At 45.1% G+C, this 24,181-nt stretch overlaps 1 long non-coding RNA gene across 1 annotated transcript; it reads right to left on the minus strand.

Moving 5' to 3' along the window:
* Positions 1 to 22,498: 22,498 nt before the first annotated feature.
* LOC120393265 lies at positions 22,499 to 24,026 on the minus strand. The gene is made up of 3 exons (XR_005591981.1): positions 23,999 to 24,026; positions 23,209 to 23,316; positions 22,499 to 22,553 (listed from the first exon to the last, which is right to left on the minus strand). It is a non-coding gene; the product is annotated as an uncharacterized LOC120393265 (long non-coding RNA).
* Between the last annotated feature and the right edge of the window lie 155 nt (positions 24,027 to 24,181).

The following is a 24,181-nucleotide window of genomic DNA, read 5'->3' on the forward strand; positions in this document are numbered from 1 at the left end:
AAGGAAAAGTTATTTACTTATTCCCATAATACAAGAACTAAGGGTCACCAAATGAAATTAATAGGCAGCAGGTTTAAAACAAATAAAAGGAAGTTCTTCTTCACGCAGCGCACAGTCAACTTGTGGAACTCCTTACCTGAGGAGGTTGTGAAGGCTAGGACTATAACAATGTTTAAAAGGGGACTGGATAAATTCATGGTGGCTAAGTCCATAAATGGCTATTAGCCAGGATGGGTAAGAATGGTGTCCCTAGCCTCTGTTCGTCAGAGGATGGAGATGGATGGCAAGAGAGAGATCACTTGATCATTGCCTGTTAGGTTCACTCCCTCAGGGGCACCTGGCATTGGCCACTGTCGGTAGACACATACTGGGCTAGATGGACCTTTGGTCTGACCCGGTACGGCCTTTCTTATGTTCTTATGTTCATCACACCCTCTCTCCCCTTCTGATATCTGCTGTACTGAATTCTCACTTCTGCCAGTAACTTGAATGACTGCGAGCAACTCCCTTAACTCGTGGCTCAGTTTCCCACATCTATAAAAATGTGTATGACCTACCAAGACATGTTGTGAGTCCTCAGGAATATTTGCAAAGCACTGTGAGAAACCTGGTTCAAAGACTTTCTAATTGCCAGATATTATTAAGTAAATCAGCCACGTACTCTAAACCTGCCATATTTGTTCCACAGACAGCAGAGCTGGACTCAGGGAAACAGTACATCAGAGGAGAAGTGCCCACACAGCAATATTCTACCACACTTCTAGCTTTCCAGCAGCAGGATTGTCACAGGGCAGAGGAAAGCCTGAAAGGCGTGTCTGTCATCTAACTTACTGAGAGAGGTTCAGCAGCTGCCAAATGCCTGTCAGTTTCAGTCTCTGAGGTGACGCTTCCTTCTTGGCTTGTTGAAGTCTTTATTTTTTCTATTAGGACCTGTAGGACTTGAGTGGCAAGCAAGGGGTCTCCCCCCAGAGATCTCCACAGCTCAGTGGTGTCACTGCAATTTAATAGAAGTTACATGTGACCCCTGGACTCTTTTGTGGCTCAGATTGAATGCGTCCTATTTAAGTAAAGACCAAATGTTCTCCTTGCCTATGAGGAGAAAGTTAGGAGTACTGTCCTCCTTTAACGCTCCTCCTGTTTAAATATTGAGTTTCCAGTTACAGAACTAGGTTAAGTGACCTAGTCTTACTGCAGCCTAACCATTAATACTAGACTTCAGAACGACAGAACACAGAGCGCCAACTTCAGTTCCTATTTTCCCACTTCCCAGTAAATATGGACTCATGAGCATGTGGCTCCCAAAGATCCAGGGTTTGGAAGGCAAGTTGATGAAAGAAAAGCCACATTCCTACTAACTGGACATACAATTATGAGAATGAATATTCATGGCCATCCTAGGTTCCCTTCACAAATGGTGTCCCTACACTCTGTTTGCCAGAAGCTGGGACTGGGCAACAGGGGATGGGTCACTTGACAGTTACCTGCTCTGTTCATTCCCTCTGGGGCATGTGGCACTGGCCACTGTCGGAAGACAGGATACTGGGCTAGATGGACCTTTGGTCTGACCCACTATGGCCGTTCTTATGGTCTTAGATTCCAACACGGATAACTGATAACTCAGTTAGGGATCTTTAAATGAAATGATGGATCTGCTTCCAGTCCAGTTTTAAGTCCCAAGGATGGCAACTCTATTCTAGCAGCCACACCCTCACTGATACCAAGCGGCGGTCTGATGACAATATTGGCCCTATTCTTTGTAATCAGCCAGGGATTGGACTTGAAGCTGTCATGCTACCAGGAAACCAACAGCCACTGCTAATTTCCAAAGTGAGGTCAATTCAGGTGTCTAGAGAGCCAGGCCGGTTCCAGGAATCAGCCCAGCAAGCAGCTGCTTGGGGCGGTCAATGGTGAGGGGCGGCACGTCTGGGTCTTTGGTGGCAATTCGGCGGCTGGTCCCTCACTCCTTCTCGGAGCGAAGGACCAGCCGCCGAATTGCTGCCGAAGACTGAAGCGGCGGTGGTAGAGCTGCAGATCGTGATCACAGCTCTTTTTTCCCCCCCTTTTTTGCTGCTTGGGGCAGCAAAAGCCCTGGAGCCAGCCCTGCTAGAGAAGTAGATGTTTCCAACAATACACTCCAGTTATACCAGTAAAGTTAGGTCTTTAGGATGTCAAAGCAGTTATGAATTAATGGAAACAGAATGACACTTAATTTCTCTCCACACCCCACCTTAATATGCTCTTGGACCTTCCTGGAGAAAGACCCAGGCTAGTAACCGTCAGGAATTATCCCAAAATGTCTGCTGCTTAAATAAAGCCCTACATCTCCCACTAAAGCTGTGGGATCCATGTTTTACCAAGATGAATGCAATCGGTAGTGGTATATACCTGTCCATCGGCAGATGTTTTCTGAGGAGGCTGGAGATCACTGCTTCTAGGTGATGGTGAGCTAGAATGGACACTGCCTCCAGCAGGGACTGCCTCAAGATGCCCTCCTGGATAGTAGGCATGTGGCTATATATTATATTCAGGATAGCTGGCACCTGCAGAACAAAACCAGAAAGAAATGTCCCTTTTTCTTTCTCTCCATTCATTCTACAGAATCAAAACCTTTATTTAGCCATTTGCTGCTTTTTAGAAATTCACAAGAAACAAACGTTCAAATATGTCTGTGTAACTTTAACCCACAACAATTGCCCACACTTGGCTGTAAAAATTAACACTGACACACAAACATACAGCGAAACCCCGCTATAACACAATGATCGGGGTCCAAAAAATTGGATCGCGCTAAATGCGGGGTCGCAGTATAGGGGGGTCTACCATTTCAAGCTGGTCAGTTTCAAGCCGGTCGATTTCTCTTGGGCAGAAAACTTCTTTCATTTGCAAACTGCCCACAGCAGTAACTGAAAGGGTGGAGCTCCAGCAGCAGGGGCTCTCAGCCATGCAGTGAGAGAGGGAAACACTTGGGGAGAGCGTGCAACGGGCTGAGGAAGAGCGAGGAGCAGCGGGGAAGAGAGTGGCTCTTCTCTCCAAAAGAGTGAGCAGGGGCAGGTGGGAAGAGGCAGTAGGGAAGGCACATTCCATTTTTTGCTTTTTTTTTCCTTCGGGGGCGCTCCAGCCTCTCTCTCCCTCTCTCTCTCTCTTTTTTTTTCTCTTTTGCACTTCCGTGGCACACTGGTCACTTTATTTATTTATTTATTTTGCGCTTCTGCGGCGCTCCAGCCGCTTTTTTCTTTTTTTTGGCCTGGGGCAGCCCCAGGCACCTGTCGCATTATAGCCAAATTCGTGTTATTGTGGGGCACATTATAGCGGGGTCAGGGGTGGCTCTAGCCATTTCGCCGCCCCAAGCACGGCGGCACGCAGCGGGGGGATGCTCTGCAGTCGCCAGTCCCGCAGCTCTGGTGGACCTCCCGCAGACGTGCCTGCAGAAGGTCCGCTGGTCCCGCGGCTCCGGTGGACCTCCCGCAGGCATGCCTGCAGATGCTCCACCAAAGCTGCGGGACCAGAGGACCCTCTGCAGGCACGTCTGCGGGAGGTCCACTAGCTGCCTGCCGCCCTCCCGGCGACTGGCAGAGCACCCCCCTGCGGCATGCCGCCCCAAGCACGCGCTTGGTGTGCTGGGGCCTGGAGCCGCCCCTGAGCGGGGTTTCCCTGTACATACCAGATAATTTAATGTGGTGGTGCCCAGCTATGCATTAAATAAACCAGCTGACATGCACAAAAGAAGGCTTTGTTTGCCCAGATTTTGCAGGTGTGATTTAAGCAGCCAAATGCCACCATTTGCCTCGAAGGATGCACAATTCATAAACAACCACAAGCACAAAATATGCAAGTGCTTTAAACACAGTGTGCAAATGCCTGGGACTATGAACAGGTGACAACCTCTCATATTCATTCCTACCCCTTCACATCGTCAAAACACTGTAAAAACGTGGCAGTTCTGCTGCGAGGGTTCCCTGTCCTGAGGCCTTTCACCCGCCTTGATAGAAGATTTGTGGAGTGCTCCTTTCATCTAGCCCTAACGCACTGGGCTCCAGAATAAGGCATATAAATAGTGGATCCCAAAGACATGATAGTTTTCTCCCTCCCTCCTTCTATTCTTAAAGGGTATGTCTACACACCAAAAAAATCCCACAGCAGTGAGTTTCAGAGCTCAGGTCAACCTGGGCCTGAGGGGCTTGCACTATGTGGCTAAAAGTGTAGCTGTTCCTGCTCGGGCTGGAGCCCAGGCTCTGAAACCTGGCAGAGGGTGGGTCTCAGAGACCAGGCTCCAGACTCACTGGGAATGACTACAGGGCTATTTTTATCCAGGTAGCCCTTAGCCATAGGCCTCCTAAGAACTGGATGCCTCCAAGTGTCAGTCATTCTGTCTTCTTGTCTTTTCCCCAGAGTCTATTTTTTCAAGCCTTTCTTCGCTGGATACTGTGGCAACAAGCCAGACAAATAAATAACCAACCATCTTCCTTTTCCCTTGGATTCTCTCTGTCTATTGCTATTGATTCTGCCATTGCCTAGATTAGGGTGGGAACAGAGATGGAATCGACTCTATTTCCGAGGGGAGAAACAGCAAGATTTTTGTTCATTACACATGAGGGCAAAGATCTAAAAGCCTAGAGTTTAGGCAGAAAACCTCTCCAGTTTCCCGTTTTACCTGGTCCAGCATGGCATCTCCACACTCCTTTAGGATGATCTTCATCCACAGTCCAGCTGCCGTGACATAGGTGGGGCTGGCAGCCAGCATACCATCCACTGTGGCCTCAATAAAGTCTGTGGCCTGTTCCGGGGGAAAGTACTCACTAACAACCTGGGAACAAATCAAAAACAGGAGAGACTGCAATGATGTTTGGCTCCAGCACTTGTAAAAATAGAGGCCTAATCTCTCTATGGAAAAAGATCTATGCATCAGCAAATTGCATCCGACGAAGTGGGTATTCACCCATGAAAGCTCATGCTCCAATATGTCTGTTAGTCTATAAGGTGCCACAGGACTCTTTGCTGCTTTTACAGATCCAGACTAACACGGCTACCCCTCTGATTAATTAACAATTTGTTAATTAGTCTCATGTAATCCCTAGCCATTTGGGATTAAAATTCTCTCCATAGTCTATATACTACATTTTTGTATTCTACACTAATGAGATCAGGTTCGAGGAAAAGCCTCTGTTGCACAGTTAGCACAACATTGTACTGGATATGCAGGAGGTAAGTTTCCAGTCTGTATTCTCTTAGATACACTGCACCTTTATACAACATATAAAATTAAGTCAAGAGAGGCATGCACACAAATATAGGCTAAGGCAAACCCACAAGGTGACAGAATGAAGACTGGATGGGTTCTCAGCTTGATGTTCCACTAACAGAGTTTTTTCTCATGGATAGCTGGATGTGTGCGCATCTGCATGTGCATTTTCATGGGCGTGCAACATTCTGTGGAATCTGGATTTACATGGCATTCATAGCACACATTATGAAAAGCATCTTGCTGGTTACTAGCAACGAATGCCCCGCGCCCACAGCTCGCTCCAAGTATGGAAAGGCATCATGAATGCGTAAATGTAAAATGAACGGTGCCTGGTCACTAGAACATCCGCACAAGTTTTTGAGTCAGTTACCCTGGCCATTTTGGAAGATGCCTGAAACAGAGCCTCGGGGTCCAGAGCTGCTGTTAGTTCTTCACGGAGACATCTCAGCTCTTCCTCCGCTGACCCCAGGTTCATGGGCTGGCCTGGAGTGGAGAAAAGGAGAAAAAGTACTGTAACGACTAATGAAACTGAACCTCTACTGCATGGATATTCATACAGGAGGATCCATGTGCTAGGCTGTTATCAGCATAGTGTAAAATCCTGGCTCCCTTCAAAGTCAATGGCAAAACTCCTGTTGACTATAATGGAGTCGGGATTACACCCTACATGTCTGAAAGTTAACAGTAGTGGTATGTTATTGTGACTGATACAGGATTGACCAAGCACCATATTCAGCTTGGAGCAGCTTTCTGGGTGTGTCTGGTTTCAGTAGCATCTCTGCTCTCAGTATCTACATCTAATCTCACATTCAAGTACAACTCATGCAGGTAGATGTGACGTTCCAATGTAGAGGTGAATCCCTCCACCAAACTCTCATTGTAAATGAGATGCGGCTGGACAAAACCTTTGGCAGGAAACCCAGGCTCATCCGTCACTTCTAAACAATGCTGGGATTTCTATGTTGTACACTCAAAGACTGGAGTTCCTTATTCTGTTTCCAAATCACCAACACTGTTTTTTAGGACTGATTAATAATAATTAGAAATAGGGTGACCAGATGTCCCGATTTTATAGGGACAGTCCCGATTTTGGGGTCTTTTTCTTATATAGACTCCTATTACCCCCCACCCCCTGTCCCGATGTTTCACATTTGCTCTCTGGTCGCCCTAATTGGAAATGGCCTTAAATGATAACCAAGATCTATCCCATTAGGTGAAAAGAATATCCTACTCCAGGGGTTGGCAACCTTTCAGAAGTGCTGCGCCAAGTCTTCATTTATTCACTCAAATTTAAGGTTTCGCGTGCCAGTAAGACATTTTTACGTTTTGAGAAGGTCTCTTTCTAGAAGTCTATAATATATAACTAAACTATTGTTGTATGTAAAGTAAATAAGGCTTTTAAAATGTTTCAGAAGTTTCATTTAAAATTAAATTAAAATGCAGAGAGTCTCCCGGACTGGTGGCCAGGACCTGGGCAGTGTGAGTGCCACTGAAAATCAGCTCACGTGCCGCCTTCAGCACCCGTGCCATAGGTTGCCTACCCCTGTCCCACTCTTTCACAAAGGGGAAAATGGCCTACACTTACTCCAATAGCTTTGAATGCTCATGACAGAGGGCTACCGGAAGAACTTTTTGTTTAAAGAATTATTCCAGGAAACCCCTCCAATACAGCGAGTGGCAGGGTAAAGAGAATGAAAATGTTTAGTACCAAGGGCTTGTCTACATGGAGATAGTCAAGAAAGCTAATCCAAATTCATTTTCAAACTGCATTAGTTAAACTTCATTAAGCACCTCTGCAGACACACTTATTTAGAATTAAAGGTAGCCTTATTTCAGATTAGTTTAATTCATGTAATTCACTAAAATTAAGAAGGGCCATTTTAATTCAGAATCAGAGCATTCACACATGTTTAATGCCACTTTAAATTTACACCTTTAGTTCATTTGGATTAACTCCCCTCAGTGTCCCTGTGTAGAGAAGCCCTAAGGAACTGAGCAGTTATCTACCTGGTGCAGACCATTTATTATTTGTACAGTTCCCAGAAGTGTGCCACGCTCTTTACACATCATAATCGTCTCTTCTAATGAGCTATTTACAAGATGCCCACCACTCTGTTATCTAAGTGCCAACAGACAGGACAGAAAGAACTAGACAGGCAGAAAAATGGACATTACAACAGTGAAAGAAGGTGAAGAATTACTTATACCTGCTAATGGGGAAGAATTACTTATACCTGCTAAAGGTCTCCTCACCTTGTATACAGAGAAGGCAGCTGATACAGTCAACCACCCACTGACGAGATGTGGCCAGTGAATCACAGCTGTGTGGTGCTATTGCTCCAATCAGAGATCCAAACTGATTAAAAGTTTCCTGAGTCTAATTAAAAAAGAATGAAGAATGAATGTTCTCCAGCTGTACTAGACTTCACTTGGCATCTTTATTGTTGATACCCATCAGCTCTGTGTTTTTGGGGGACCAGGGCACAGGATCTAGCCTGTGTGACTCATGAAGGACACCCCCAACCTCCGTCTCTGTTTGAACCAAAACCGATCAGAGAAAAGGCTTGCAGAAAACAACGAAGGGTTTGGGGAGACACACCTAGACCCCTCCTGACAAGGGTGACAAGATTAAGACATCTCCATTTGCATACAGAATGAAGAACAGAAACAACTCCCCTAGCCTCATCTGCATGAAAGATGGAATAGAGATTAGCATAAAGAATGAAGAACAGAGAACTGCACTGAACTCTGGGACCAGAAAGCAGGGCGCATTGAATCATGGGAATCCCTGCTCCAGATGCTAATGAACCTACGCCTGCACACACTCAGCTCAGCAATTATCAGACCAATTCTAGTAATAAATCTTTGACTCATATCCCAGAATACTGAAGCAGCCTAGTTGCCTTGTGAGCTCCCCAGAAGAAAACAACACCCATAGCCAAGAGTTATCAGCTCCTATTGTCTAGCCTAAAGAAAACCCTTGAGCCATCAGTTTACCCATAAACAAATCTAGTGTTCTCCCTTGAACCATTGTATTTTCTCTACAAAACCCCCTACCTATGCCCAGGTAAGGGTTCTGATGTATAGACCCAAACTCTGCATCAGTTCCACTGGGATTTCATCTCCTGACTGATCGTGCTGGGGGCTCTGCCTGTCTCCAGCATTCAGGACCTTGAGCTATCACCACCACCTGGGAACCCCGACCAGTTCAACCCTCATGGAGTGGGTGAGATCCATCTCTCTCTCTCTGTTTTCTTTCCTACCTCAGGTATTAACCTTTAAAATGTAACTTATGTTTGTTTAGCCCTCCTGGTGTGGTTATCACTATGATTCAATAAATAACTGTTATGGTTCAGCTGGTTGTTTCTCTCTCTCTCTCTCTCTCTCTCTCTCTCTCTCTCTCTCTCAATTTTACTCTTTTGTGTTTTAGCTTCCCCCATTTACTTTGCAGCAACACTTCCTGTACCTAAGCTAAAGATCCCTGTAGTGCCCCAAAATACTGTGGGGTTTGCTCATCAAGTGGGTTACTACCAGTACAATTGTAATGTGAAAGTGTGATAGGAATGTGTTAAACTTGAGGCACATAAGTGGTGGGGGGAGCAGCTGAAAGTGCTGCTTAACCCAGCCCACTGAATACAGGGACATATGAGGGGATCAGCTGGGGAGTGCTGATTGACTTGCTCTGCTAGTGTGTGTGCGCATGTTCGTCTAGTTCTAGTTATCAGCCCTGGGGAACCTAGGTCCTGCAGGAAAGCTCCATTGGGAGGGGACTTGTAGAAGGAAGTAGTAGAACACACAAGTGACATAAGCAGCACATTAATAGAATTACAGAACTGCCCCGCCCCATAAGAGTAACCCTAATTAATGAGCCTCCCCAAAGTAGCAGACACGTCTGGTAACATTGTGCCTCTGATTCCTATACTGAACTGGGTAGCATGGTACATACAAACGGATGGGGTCTAAATTAGCTGTTATCACTCAAGAAAGAGACCTCAGAATCATTGTGTACAGTTCTCTGAAAGCATCTGCTCCACATGCAGTCAAAAACGCTAACAACACATTAGGAACCATTAGGAAGGAGATCGATAATAAGGCAGTAAATATCATTATGCCACTATATAGATCTACAGTATCCCCACACCTTGAATACTGCGTGCAGTTTTGGTCGTCTCATCTCAAAAAAGATATGTTAGAATCAGAAGAAATACAATACAGAGAAGAGTAACAAAAAATATTAGGCGTATGGGACAACTTCTCGTACAAGGAGAGATTAAAAAGACAGGGACTTTTCAGCTAGGAAAAGAGACGACTAAGAGGGACTATGATAGAGATCTATAAAATCATGACTGGTGTAGAGAAAGTCAGTAAGGAAGTGTTATTTAGCCCTTCACATAACACAGGAACAAGGGGTCACCCAATGAAATTAATAGGCAGCAGGTTTAAAACAAAAAAAAAAAAGGAAGCATTTCTTCACACAATGCAGTCAACCTGTGGAACTCATTGCCAGGGAGATGTTGTGAAGACCAAAAGTATAACTGGGTTCAAAAAAGAATGAGATGAGTTCACGGAGGATAGGTCCATCACTGGCTATTAGCAACCCCTGATCTGAATGTCTCTAAACCTCTGACTGCCAGACGCTGGGGCTGTCCAACAGGGGATGGTTCACTTGACAATTGCCTTTATCTGTTCATTCCCTCTGATGCATCTGGCACCCACCACTGTCAGAAGACAGGATACTGGGCTAGATGAACCATTCTTCTGGGGGATCCAGGATAGCCACTCTTATGGTTTATGTTCTTAGCTGATACATAGAAATTCTGCTTTATCATCATGGGAGCATAAGAACCAAGAATGCGTTTGTGACACTGGCAGACCAGTCAACCTGTGTATGACCCATAATAACTTAACAAGAGGCACTTCTACTGTATCAAGACAGTTCACTTGCATGTGAATTTCAAAGAGATGTATTAGACTAGCAATCATCAACTCATTCGAAATGAACAATAGATGCTAAGTGTATTTGTCTGTGATTATCTATACCCGGTTAGAAGTTTCACAATGTAACTAAATTAGCTTGTAGATGCTAATTCCCTTTCATGGCTTAATTGCCTTAATTATGTGTGCAAGGTGTTCAGTTAACCTTAAAATCAAAGATGTAAGACACTTCAGGAAACCAATCATTTCTATGTTATCTTCAGCTTAACTATCTGTGTTATAATGGAAGAACAGCTAATTACCTTATTTGAATGAATGTAACTAGTTTACTGTGTATGCACAGGAAACAGAAGATTATCTTCAAAGCAAAGTACAAGAGGCCATGTGCATTGGGGGAAGGGCCTTCTGTGACAATTTCTGTGAGGTAGGCTTGTCAGCCTGGTAGAATAGCTATAAAAGAGAAGGCTCCGGCTTGATCCTATCATCTCTAGTCTGCTTAAATGTTGAACAGGGACAGTGTAAGCCATAGGACAGCGATCTTCCAAATAATCATTTGGAAGAACCTGGAAAATGCCTGGAAAAACAGACTTTACATCTAAGCTGCCTTTGGATACTGATCTGTTGGGATGATTCCAGAGAGACTTTTACAAACCAGCAGTTTATTCCATCACTGTTGTGATCCTGAACTATGAACATTGAAAGTCACTTGTCTGGATATTGATCTTTTAACCATTTGTAACTCTCTTCTTTCTTTTAACAATAAATCTTAGATTTTAGTTATTAAGGATTGGCTGACAGCGTGATATTTGGGGAAGACCTGAGATTCGCATTGACCTGGGGGTAAGTATCTGGTCCTTTATGATCAGTGAAACCCACATATGGTGAATCAGATTTCCAGTAACCCATCACTATATTAAACATAGAATATCGGGGTTGGAAAGGACCTCAGGAGGTCATCTAGTCCAACCCCTGGCTCAAAGCAGGACCAATCCCCAGACAGATTTTTATCCCAGTTCCCTAAATTGCCCCTTAAAGTATTGAACTTACAATCTTGGGTTTAGCAGCCCAACGCTCAAACCACTGAGCTACCCCTCCCCCCTCTTCCAAGACGAGGACGTTTAGATGGGAGCCAAGGTCTGGAATGCCAAAAGGGGACCATGTTTGGCATCTTGTTAACTAGGGTGGAAGCTCTTTTGTTGTTGACTTGGTGAATCTAATGATAGAATAAGCCATCAGTTTGGGGGTTGTCTCCCTCTACTTCTTGCAGTCTGCCCGCAGTGTGGTTACCGCATTGTTGTGTAAACCTCTCTCTCACGGAAGCAGAGGGATGTTAGTCACCTTGAGATCCCAGCTGCTGTCCTGGAAGAGTTTTTCATGCATTTGCATTGAGTGTCAGATCTGATGTAAGCAGGGAAGTCAGCTCAAGGAAGAGTACGGCTATACTCACTGTGCTATGAACTGTCTCTTGATAGGCAGTCAGCAGCTGGGTGCTTGCCTGCAAGGCCCTCTCTCTCTCCCACTCCTTCCCTGAACTGAACCACGTCCTTAGGAGCTGTTGGTAGAGCAGGAGAATGGACAGAGTTAGTACCAGAAAATCCCTCCCAAAAGTTCCTCTTAAACAGGTTTAATTGTCACTAAAATCCCTCTCCAAAGCATCTGACCTCCATGTAGCAAAGGAATTACACGTATATCTAAGGGGCTCTTCCATTAGACAAGTCCCAGGGACCAGATTCACCTCTGGTGTACTGTAGCTCGATTGAAGCCAAAGGAGTTACATGGGCCCGTGTATGTGACGTCTGCTGTAGACTGTCTGATGGGAGCTGTCTAGCACATTGCATGCTGTTTGATGTCTGCTGCTGTGGTCTGTTTCCTGGGCACCTTCTCCCACATTGAGTGGCAAAATGACAGAAAGGAGCATTTCTTTTTATTAATTTGAATAAGAGCAGAGAAGTCCCCCCAGCTGGGCTCCTTTTATAACTGCATTTTTATACTGAAGGTGCATCAAACTCCCCACCTCTCAGCTCTTCACGATATTCTGTTCATGTCTGAGGAACAGGAAGTCTCCTCTGAATGAGTTTCCATACACAGGGCTTAACTCAATATTCATGAATTCCTCTTAGAAGAACTGATCAGTTTCAACTGGTTCTCTTGGATTTGGCTACTGCAGTGGTGATTTTCTTGCTGCTCCAAGTAGTGTCAACGACATTGTAAGAACGTGGTCTCAATCCAGCCCTGGCAGAAAATGGCATAGCTTCCGTGGATTTCAATGGGGCACATGCCCACTTATCCCAGGAAGAATTTGGTGCTTTCTCCCTAAAATTCACTCCATTGTGGAAAATTCCTCCACAACTGAAGCTTGACCCCCCTAAATCTCTGACTCTTCCCTGCTGTAACACAAGAAACAATCTCCACCACAGTTCAATGGTCTACTCACTTCAAACATTTCCTGGAACCAGTCTGTGGTTGGTTCTTCCTCCAGCAAAGTCTCCATTAGCTTGCCAAGGGCTTCCAAGGACCTCACGTAGAGTGACTGAAACCAGAAGAGAAGGAGTGAGGCTCAGCACAGATCATTTGTGTGTGTGGGCTGGGAAAGCTAACCATAACCTTGCCAGGGAGGCCATGTGTGACTGCCATCACCCAATGCCTGCTGGGCAGAAATACAGTGGATGGTGCCAGAGAAGAATTGTTGTCACGTACTTGTATAAGCAGAGCATTCTTTTCTGTCTTGCCTTCCTCTTTCATCATCTCCAAGGGAGGAAGGGGAAATAAACTTTTGAAGCACTGATCCAGGAGCTCACGGTTTTCCTCCATGGTCAGAGATGGTTTGAGTTTGCTGGCAGAAGAAAGATAGAGAGAAAAGTCATGCATTAGACTCAGTACCAACTCCAAGTAAAAGAAACAGATCCAATGACTAGAGATTGTCCCAATCTAGAACCCCAAATGCGAACAAGCCTTCACTTTGCACCTCTCTTAAGTATTGGCTCATCTAGAAGTAAAGCTAAAACTTCAAGTCCCCTTTTTAGAGAAACCCACAAGCTTCCTTCCCCCTGCCAGCTAGCCAGACACCTCCCTCCCCATCTGAACTCTGCTCCATTTTACTGCATGCCCCACAACCTGCAATCTTGTGTCTTTCAAGCACAAACCCCCAAATGGACACATTCAAATCCGTAAGAATTAAAGTCCTGCTGGTGAGTAGCATGTGAGCCACAGGGCCACCCAGAGGATTCAGGGGCCTGGGGTCTTCGGCAGCAGGAATGCCACGAACACCCAGCACTTTGGCGGTGGGTCCCGGAGTGGAAGGACCCCGTCACGGTGCCACCAAAGACCCGGGCAGAAGCAGCTCTGGGGCCTGGGCCCCGTGAGAGTTTTCCAGGGCCCCGGGTGAAGGACCCCACTCCAGGGGCCCTGCAAAACTCTCATAGGGGCCCCTGCGGGGCCCAGGGCCTGGGGCAAATTGCCCCACTTGCTCCCCGGGAGGCCCTGGTGAGCCAAACCCTGCAGGCATTAGACTGCTCCCAACCTGACACTCATGAATTAACAAAATTAGAAGGCATCACAGTGCCAGGAAATATGGCAGAAAATAGCCTACCTCAGATGTCCAACGGCAAGAATTGCCTTGTAGCGAACTGGAGATGCCAGGGAATCCAGTGGTTCCTTTTTAATGAAGTCCTGAAATGCATGAATAGGGACATAAAAAAATGGGAAATGGATTTGAAAGGCAGAGAGGCCTTCCTCTCACACCCTGAAACAGGGCCATATGCCAGACCTGGAATAAACAGACACCGTGCCCAGCAGGCTCTCTGCCTCAGAAATGGACCATAGGGCCATCTGCAGGCTATACAGAGGACAGAAAGAGAACTCACCAGACACAAGCCATTCCTTCCAGTTACAGCCCACAATATGTCAGCATCCCTGCCAAGCTCAGAGTGGACCCAGCATTCTGGGTGCCATGCAGGTAGCTCATGAGACTGCAGTAGTACAGTCACAGCCAATGGATAAAATATCATCTCCCTGGAAAACCAGTCTCAATACATTACAGCAAACTCTCATGTACTTCAGTCCTCAAAGCTCCTAATCACTCACCAGCATGTAGCCAAGGAGCTCCAGTTTGTAAGAGAATTCGAACTCCTGGGAGCCTCTGGTCTCCAAGATGGCACAGCTAATCTCCATGACATTGTGGATGAGTGTTAATTTTAGGTACACATCCTACATAATGCAGAAGGAGAAACAAGAGGATGTGGATGAGAAACTGAGAGAAGAACCAGAGTCCAGATGGTAAAGATCAGGAATTAAATCTAGCCTCAAGGAAGGAGAGAGGTGTCCCCAGACCCCAAGAAGGTAGAGGACTCTGGCTCTGCACCCACCTCAGAAGAAGAAAAAACCCAGGTTCATCAAATAAATCCAGGCCCACTTACACCAGAGCAGCCAGAACTCCTGCTTGATGTAGCAAGGAAACCAAGCTCTGTGCAATTTAAACAAGCAACTTGTGTATAGAAAATGCAAGAGCTGAGGGCAGATTATTTAGAATGTACCTTGTTCGCAACAGTGATGCCCAGCACCTGAAAAACAAAATGCAAAACAGCTATTAGCAATGTAGATAGTCCCACATAACACACAATCTCAAAATGTCCTGGCTGGTGAATATGGAGCAGAGAGAAATCACTATTGTTAAATCTTCCAAAAGGCAGGAAAGGTATCCAGAGGGGGTGTTTTCCAGAGGCCAATATCAGGGGCCATCCTCCGTAATATTTGCATTTGTGAACTACTGGAAGATCTCAGTTTGGTTCAACTGTTTTTGGCAATGCCTAAGTGAGAGTCTCAGTTAGACAAGGCAGAACTGAATGGCAAAGTGACGTGGAGAGGTTGCACTGAGATGAGAGTCAGGACCAGCAGTCAGGCACCTGGGGAACAGAAATAACAGAGCACACAGACAAACAAGACGACAGATAAGAGATAAGGGAAGTAGTGAGTCCAAGAAACAGTGTGACAGCAAATCAACTAAATACAGGCTAGCACTAGTCTCTCTTGGGTAGTAAAAGATAGAGCTAGATACACATCCATATGAGGGGAGTTAGAGTGTTATTCTGAATAGCCTGAGTGTCACTGCATCTGAATTACTGTGTAGCTGGGGTCTACAGAATTTCAGAAGAATATAGAAAAAATAGAGAAAATACAAAGAAGAGCAACAAAAATGATACAACATGTGACAGCTCACACTCCATCCATTACAGTTTTAAATTTGAGTTATGTGACACTTATCACGCAATAGCTCTTACCTGACAACTGGCTCTGTAATGGAGAAGGATGTTCCCTGTGATGTCTGCCTCTACTCGGGAGAGAAGTTGATCTTTTGGAGCATGGACAGCCACGTTGCTGTAGGTCAGCATCAGGGTGCTGCGAGTCTTGCCTCTTTTCCCCTGGTGGTAGTCCTAGACAATCAGAAAATTCTTCTGATTCCTTTTGCTTTGGAATTCTCATCTGCTGCTGACAGAGCAATTCATCACAGCAGCAATAGCAGCTTGCACTTGCAAAGCTCTTTTCAGCCAAAGATCTCAAACCACTTACAAAAAGTATTTAAGCAATATAATAACTGTGAGGTGTGAAGATATTAGTATCTCCATCATTCCCACTAGGTAACTTTGACACAGAGAGCCTAAAATGCTGAACCTACAGCAGTGAAGTACACGGGAGCTTAGTCATTGACACTGGTAGGTACAAGATCAGGCGCTAAATGTCTTGCCTAAGGCTGCACAGTGAGTAAATGGCAGAGCCAGCAGTGGAAACCCAGAGGCCTAGTCTCCTGCTCTAGCCTTTAGATCAGTGGTTTTCAACCAGGGCTACTTGTGTACCCCTGAGGGTCTGCATAGGTCTTCCACGGGGTTTATCAACTCATCTAGCTATTTGCCTAGTTTTACTGCAGACTACAAAGAATGCAAGTACAATATTTATATTCCAGTTGATTTATTTTATAATTATATGGTAAAAATGAGAAAAGCAATTTTCAGTAATAATGTGCTTTTTAATAATTTTTAATAATTTTATGCCTGATTTTGTAAGCAAGTAGTTTTTAAGTGAGGTGAAATCTGGGGACAAATCAGATTCCTGAAAGGGGTACACTAATCTGGACAGGTTGAGAACCACTGCTCTAAATCACAGGTTCCATAATTGTCATCCGTAGCCCACTGGTGGTCTACCTAAAGCAGGTTGGTTGGCCACATGTTGCTTGCAACCCCTCTTCATTTCCAGCTAATAATTGGGATTAAAAAAACGCTAAAAATACCTTAAATGCTTTTCCATGCAAGCCACTGAATTAGTTCCCTCACATTGTGCATGGGAGGGGCGCTCAAGCCATATGACATGAGAATCCCTGCTCCAGATTGTGCTCCTCTCTGCTTAACTGCAGGCGTCCCGTAGAAAGCACACACTGGGGGACAATGCGAGCTGAGCAGAGCAGACACTACCCCGGGGCTGCTGCCCCTGCTTTAGAGGGAGAGGAAGTTGGAGAGAAGCCCCTGGATCCTTTACCTTCAGGCGGCTGATGAACCCAGAAATCTTAACCTTGCTCATTGCAGCCCCAAACTCCTGAAGTGCGTTCAGGGTGAGGTCCAAGTGGCTCTCAGCAGAGAATGCGAGGATGGAAATGACTCCCTGTCACCCAAGAAAAATACTGGTTAGGATCTAACCCACGAGTCCATTCCTTTCAGCTGAGCGGTGTAAAGCGCCAGTCAGGCATCAGACCCATGGGCAGCGGGGCTGAGTGGAACAACAATGAAGAGGATATGAAGTGAAATGGCATCTGTCCCAGGCCAGCTCAGGCTGAGCCCCACAGGGAGCATTCAGGGATTACTTGGTAAAGTGGGGAGAGGACAGAGTCCTCACCTGTGTCTCAGGGACATCCATATAATCTGTTGTTGTCAAAAATTTATGAAGCTGGGATTTAACGTGGCCCAGGTCTGACAAACTGCTAAGGCGTTCCTAGCGCCTTATACAGGAAACTCTGAAAGAAAGAAACCAGCACTGAGATACCAGTAACAGAACGTGCCAGTCAGTACAGACCCAGCTCAGCAACACTCAGGAAAGAACAAGATAGCCAAGTCCAAGCACCCATACTGCAGAAACATCCCATCATCTAGCCCAGCCAGAGAACCACCAATGCAGCACAGACAAGCAGCCTGTCCAAGCAAATATTGGAAGGGCAGGGGGGCAGAAGAGCAGGGAACAAGTAAAAACAAATTTTATATGCAGAATAAAATATAAAGTAATGAAGCCTTTAGAAGCCTTATGCAGCCCCAATCAAATTTCAAGGGAAATTAACTAGAAACTAAGCCTTAACAGAGAACAAACCTTCTCATGGGAAGGGCTGGTATAGCTGGCCATCTGCTGGTTCAACTCAAGGCTTATCTGGCTGCTCCAGGCACTGTCGTCTATCATCGCCAGAGATGTTCTTAGGAACTGAGTGTAAAAGAAGAGTTATAGCAGATGGTTAATTGCAAGAATTTGGGGGTTGTTGTGGGGGTTGTTTGTTTATTTGTTTGGTGTTTTTTTTTCTTCCTTGTTCTCTCTTGTAAACTTTCCAATATTCAGGTGTCATGGGAAGGTTATTTCCCTGTTGAGAACTATAAACATCGACAACCCAGACTTCCTCTGCTGTTGTTCTTTAACCTTTGTCTGATGATTCCTCTCAGTCCCCAAACCCAGATGGACAGTGAATTGGAGAATGAGATGGAGCCAAGAAATCTGACCATTGAGGAGTGATTTTATAGTGGATGGAGGATGGGCCTAGTAAACTTTGAACAAAGGGCCCTGGACTATGAAGGACCAGGCACCTTCTCTGAAGTGCTATGGACCCTTTATGCCACCTCCTGAGGGTCTCCAGGGTAGTGAGGTACCTCACTACCACCTTCCCCATAGCATGGAGGAAGACTTCTCTGTGCTCTGCCAGCCACAGGAAATACAAGCACGCCCTTCTCACCCCATTCAGGTTCCACTATCCTTCTACAGATAAGCAATCGGTATGGTCCTACCTTGAGCCCTCTCTGCAGCCCCACAATGTCCAGCCCCTGTTCCACTGGACACTCACAGAATTCATAGGTTTGCTACACACCACCTTACCAGTTCCACCTCAGCGTCACCGCTCCATTTCACACACTTAGATACATTTATAGTGAAAACAAGCAGAGTTCAATTGACAAAGATCAGAGAGTTGAGAAGCAGCAAGTAAAATAAATGTAAACAAATGGTTATGTAAAAATAAAATCATAACACACTTCTAGAGCTTAAACTTAGATAACCAAACATTCCCCTGTCTCACAAAGGATAGCTCCCCCAAATCTCTCTCCCAGCATGAAACACCCAGACCAAAGGTCATCGTCCATTCATCGACAAGCCAGCTGGCAGTTCGTCCAATAGGTGAAGGATACCTGGTGCTGGATACCTCTGGACCTCAGATAGGGTTCCAAGCATCCATTCTCTTCACTTGTAAACAGGGTACCCTATTCTTTGTTTGTTTTTCTTGTATCAAATCGCCTCTGGAGACTTCACAATCACTTGATTAGAATTTTCCTCTATTGATTAGCATCCACTTGTGAATAATTACTCAATCTACATACAGCCATTCAGGCAGATAAGCATCTCCTGCCTGAAAGAAACTTGTTTATCATTTTCTGGTGACCAGCCCCAACTCAGACCTTAAAAGCATCAATTTCAGTATGGAACCATAACACCTTATATATTATCCATCCAGTCACTGTGCAATGATTATGATGAGCCGTGTGGCACGGGTATCCAGTAAAGGCTTTACATGACACCCTTTGATTATATAGAGATCAGATCCAGGGAATCCTGGGAATTCTGTGGCCTCAGCCAGTTGGCACCCAAAGGACCCAGGGTCACACCCTCAACTCCCATTGAAGTCAGCCAGAGGTTAGTAACTCTCAGCACTTTGCTGTTTCAGGCCCGAATTTTGAACAGCAGCCAGGAAACAATAGAAACCTCACAAGAAAACCTAATCTTATTTGATTTTTTAGCCCAAAGAATTTCAAAGGAGGCTGGATCTGGAATGGGGAACTCTAGAGTGTAATCCAACCCCAAATGGAACTGCAAACCTTCTGGGGCATATTTGTCACTAGATCCCTTCCTTTCATTTTCAGCACTAGCCATCAAAATGTTCCTTGTCTGGATTTACACAAGGTTGCAAAGAGCTCTTTCTGAGCAGAAAGGCTTCTCCCTGAGATACAGTCACCAAACCCTGTCTTGTCTCTTTTCCTTTTGGGGTTTCTCACAGCAAATTTTCTTTTGAGTGGCAAAGAGAAAAAAAAATCCTTTCGATGTCCCCCAGTGGTGCATTAGCACCATGAGCATGCTGGTTTTCTGGTTAAGTTGTGTGTTGTTCCCAGTAGTTGAACAATGGTAAGTCCATTTCACAAAACAAGTGGAATTTTTTTGTTTTCTTGATTTTTCAACACACACATGAAAAGTGAAAGAAACAAAAATATTTTGCTCTTCAAAATCAAAAATGACCATTATTCAGTTTTGTTTTCCCCCTTTCCTTCCCTTTATCCCTCGTTCCCAGGCCTTTCCTCCCCTCTTCCACTTTGTGACTGAAAAAGCCGGGGGGAGGGTTAGGGGGGCAGGGGGAAGGAGACAAACAGGAAAGCAAATGAAAAAAACCCAAAAAATCAACTTCAGTTTAAAAAAACTGAACATTTTCCGGTTGGGTTGGGTTGTTTTGTTTTGTGAAAAAAAAAATTGAAAATGTCCCATGAAAATAAAAAAGGCCAGTTTTCACTGAACAAAATGAAATGGTTTGACCATCTCTGCTTATAATGAATAGTTTATCATTAATATTTTCCCCAGCTGATACATTTGGAGGGGGGAGGGAGGGCTGTGACAATACAGCTGAAAGCCATCTTGTACCTGAAGCAGCATGTGCTCCCACGCGCGTGGTCAGGAATTCTCTGTGTTTCCTATGAAGCAGGAGGCAAAACATGATGTCAGCTAGGTTAGCAAGAAGACTCGTCCCAGGAATCTCCTTTGCAATCAGTCCTTCAAAAACCCCTGCTCTGCCAAGCTGTAACATACCTGGGCTTTCAAAGCTAAATGGGACCTACGCCAACATTCTTTTCTGGACCAACAGAAAGTATCATATTATGTACCCTGCTGGCATTTTTATTCAGGGTCAGTCAACCCACCAGGAGTGAGATGCTGAGCACTCCCAATTCCTTTTGACTTTAATGGGAGCTGAGGGTACTTAACATCTCAGAAAACGGTTCAGCACATCAGAAGACTGGGTTTAATGTGAATACAAACTTTTCCTGCATAATAAGAGATTCTGGACTTGATCCTAACTTGATGTAAATCGGTGTAGCTTCACTGAAGTCAATGGAATTATACTGATTTACATCAGCTGAGAATCTGGCCCTGTTTCTGAATGTCCAGCTCTAACCTACCCTTCTTTAATGTCGGCACAAGGCAGTACTGGGGACTCTGTACAGCAACAACAACTAGGAAGATACAGCTCATTTTTAAATCTTTTTAACTATCAACCCACTTGAACTTTGTGGGGTCTGACCTTCATCAGAAACCTATCGGGTTTGTGCTCCACGTAGGGTCTGTCATACTCCACAGAGACTACAATGGCACAGCCACGTCATTGGAGCTTTGCTGGCATAACCCCATAGTGTAGACGCAGCCTACACTGACTGAGGAGGTCAATAGATTCATACCACTGTAAAATTGCTGAAAGACATTATTAGGCCCACAATACCTAGAGTCTACATGGGCACTCACTTGGCCAACCTAGTTTTTATGGCTTAGGTTTCCTTACAGAAAGAAAAACTCTGGGTTTTTTAATTGAATCACCCTTGAAAGTAAACATGGGGTTTAATTTTCAGAAACATTCAGTTTGCAAAATCAGACTATATATGGAACCCCAAAATATTTCACTAACCTCCAGCTTCACGTGTAATTCACCTTCCCAAACATTAACCTAGCAAAGGTGTGGGGGGAACTGCTGTAAAATTTCCATTCAGCTGAAACCTTCCTGGCCTGATTCTGCCTGGATTGAATTGGCTTCAGTGGTTTAACTCTAGATTTACCCCAGTGGTTCACAGTTATCCAGATGAAGGAAAAGTGAGGGCCTAGAAGCCCAATTTCAATTCCCGCTCTTCCCACATACTGCAACAGGAATGGCACAACACATGTCGTCTGAAGCTGCATTTTCTGGCTTCCCTTCTATGCTCCATGGACCGCACTCCTCTAACTAGCACTTTACCTTCAATGTACTGCACCAGAGATGGGATCTTTACTACCCACGTCTCACCCACTGCTGCATGGATATTTTGGTGCAGGGCCTGTAGTAACTGCAAGGCAGCACATCCGTGTCCTTCTCCTGCATAAGGGACGAGGCTACTACCTGTCAGTGAGACAGAAAGAACAGGCTAAGTTTGGTCAGCACAATACCAGTTTGTTCCTGAAGGAGGAATAGTTCAGACTCTCTCACTGTGGAGACCATACAATAGAGTTGTTGATTCTACTGCAGTGCCTTCCTGAAGAAGAAAGCATTCTAGCTAGTATGAAGATACAGAACAGTGGGTCTCAGGAGAGGGCAGAGACAGAGAGATCAATCATACACATTCCTCAGCCTGTCTACAAGCATCTAGCTAGAAAACCCATTTTATAGTTAACTGTCACTTCACATTCCATGAAAACCTATTCTCATGGTCTACTCACCAGAAGTCGTGCCAGCAGCCCCTGGGGTGTAGGGAGTTTCACTAGGGAAAGAAAGAGAATATCATTAATTCTGCCAGACTTTCAGAGAGTCCTGCTGATGTTATTCACCTAGCCATTTCCAACATGTCCACCAATGTTGAATGCAGCTGATCATAATTTGCATTTCCATAGTGCTTTCAGTCTGAGCTTCTCAAAATGCTTGACAGACATGAATGAATTCCATCTCACAGCACCTCTATGAGGTTGGCATTAGTACTCCTTCATTTCACAAGTGGGGAAGCTGAGAGAGAAAGATCAGGTGATTTCCCAAGGTCACATCAAATTTTGGTGGCAAGCTGGGAACAGAACCCACATTTCCTAGCTCCCTCCATGGCCATGTTGTAATCACAAGACCATCCCTCATTTTAGCCTTCTCATTGCAGATGAGAGAACTGGAACAGACTGAACCTGTTCATTGCATAGTGTGCCTGGAGAGAATAAATGAAAGAGTTCCTGTTATAAACCTGGTCCACCGTAGTCGAGGAAGCAGCTTCTTCTCCTTCCTGCTGCTTTTTCTCAGCCAGCTCCTAAGGCATCTGCAGAGAGGCTTCAAAGTACCAGTGTACTGAGCTGGCACCACATATTCGAGAAGCCTTGGCCATAACACCTGCAGAGAAGAGCAAGACTGTTCAGTGCGCAGCTATTTCCATTCCCCACCTCCAGTATCCTGCTGTGGAATCCCTCCCTCTCATGTAGCTTCTCCTTTTATTCATCACTGACCCTTCCCTTACCTATCACCTCATCTCTCTCTCTCCCCATCATCTCACTCCACCTGTCCAATGCCCCCTCACTCTGTCTTTTAAATACTCTGCCTTCTTTGGTGAGCAATTTGGCTCTCACCCAGAGATGAATCCTCTTTCCCTGCATTAGAGCATTATGGAGCTATTTAGATGGCACCATCGACTCACCCAGAACTTTACAGACCTATAGAAGGCACAGTCCCAGCCCCAGCATTTGTTCAAATCCAGGATCACCAAATCTAAATGTCAGAAGTATTCATGGGGGACCTAAGGGGCAGTTGCACTCAGACAGTGGAAAGAATGAAGAAGATCTCTGCAACATGATTCCTTCCAGTTCAGTTGCTTTCTATCTTTTCTCTAATGTGAACCACTTACTCCGTGATGAAGGGTCACATCCCTGACATGAATTTGACATGCTGTTCCTCCATTATGCTGACTGTGCAAAAAGCTTCCTTGTGGGAGGTACAAGGAAAGTAAGGAAGAACGTCCCTATTTCAAAAGCAGTAGCAACAGGTCACTTACTTGGGTCATTCCAGTGACTGAGGTGTCCAGACATTGCAGGATGTCAGTGCACAGGATTTGGATAGTGTTTTCTTCCGGAATAGCCTGGGTGAGAAGTGTGGTACCCTGCTGTGAGACAGCTCTATAGAACTTATTAGCTAGTAGCAAGACACTGGCTAGAGAATCAGTGTCCTTCTCTTACAAAGCCATCTTGAACATTGACCTATGCCTGCTTTTATATTGCACTGGAAGTGCACAAACATCTGAAGGGAAGAGAATAACAGAAACTCCTAACTGGTGGGTCAGATCCCAGGCTTAGGAAAACCCTAAAGTGAAGGGAATGATTCACTGAACACAAAAGAGTTTCCCCAACAGGGTTAATTTTCTTTACATTTGAAAAACTGTTTCATCTTTTTATCTCAGAGGAAAAGCATTCAGACTATGCAGAACCAGGGGGATCCACTCTATTTGTTTTGATGCCCCAACCAGCTTGGTCATTTCATGTGTAGTGAGCGTGATTCTATCAACAGGCCTAATTCTGCTCTTACTTACTCCGGAGTAAATATTGATTGACTCTACTGATTTCAGTGTAAAGGAGAGCAAATCTGGCCCGAGGAGAACAAGCAGCCTTCCTGAAGATGGGTGTGGGTGTGTGTGTGGGTGTGTGTGTGTGTGTGTAAAAAGGCCCTTGGAGAGTATTGCCACAAGCTCCAACTTTGTAGAAAAGGGGCCAGGCAGAGCTAAGATCTTCAACAACTTACTGTAAAGTTGAACTGTTTATGTTAATACAGATCATGGATCCAATCCTTACCAGTTTGCTGGTGGACACACTGAACTCCCTGAAAACATGTGCTACCATATCCCATGCTGCACAGTTCTCCACACTTTCTGAGCTGAGCAGCCTCCGGATGAAATGAAGAACTGCCTTCCTCACCTGAAAGGGTAGAGATGTCACACATGAGTTATTGTTATCCCTTCTGCCTGAGATAGGAGA

The sequence above is a fragment of the Mauremys reevesii genome, unplaced genomic scaffold (genome assembly GCF_016161935.1).
Source record: "Mauremys reevesii isolate NIE-2019 unplaced genomic scaffold, ASM1616193v1 Contig172, whole genome shotgun sequence".
Taxonomy (NCBI): domain Eukaryota; kingdom Metazoa; phylum Chordata; order Testudines; family Geoemydidae; genus Mauremys; species Mauremys reevesii.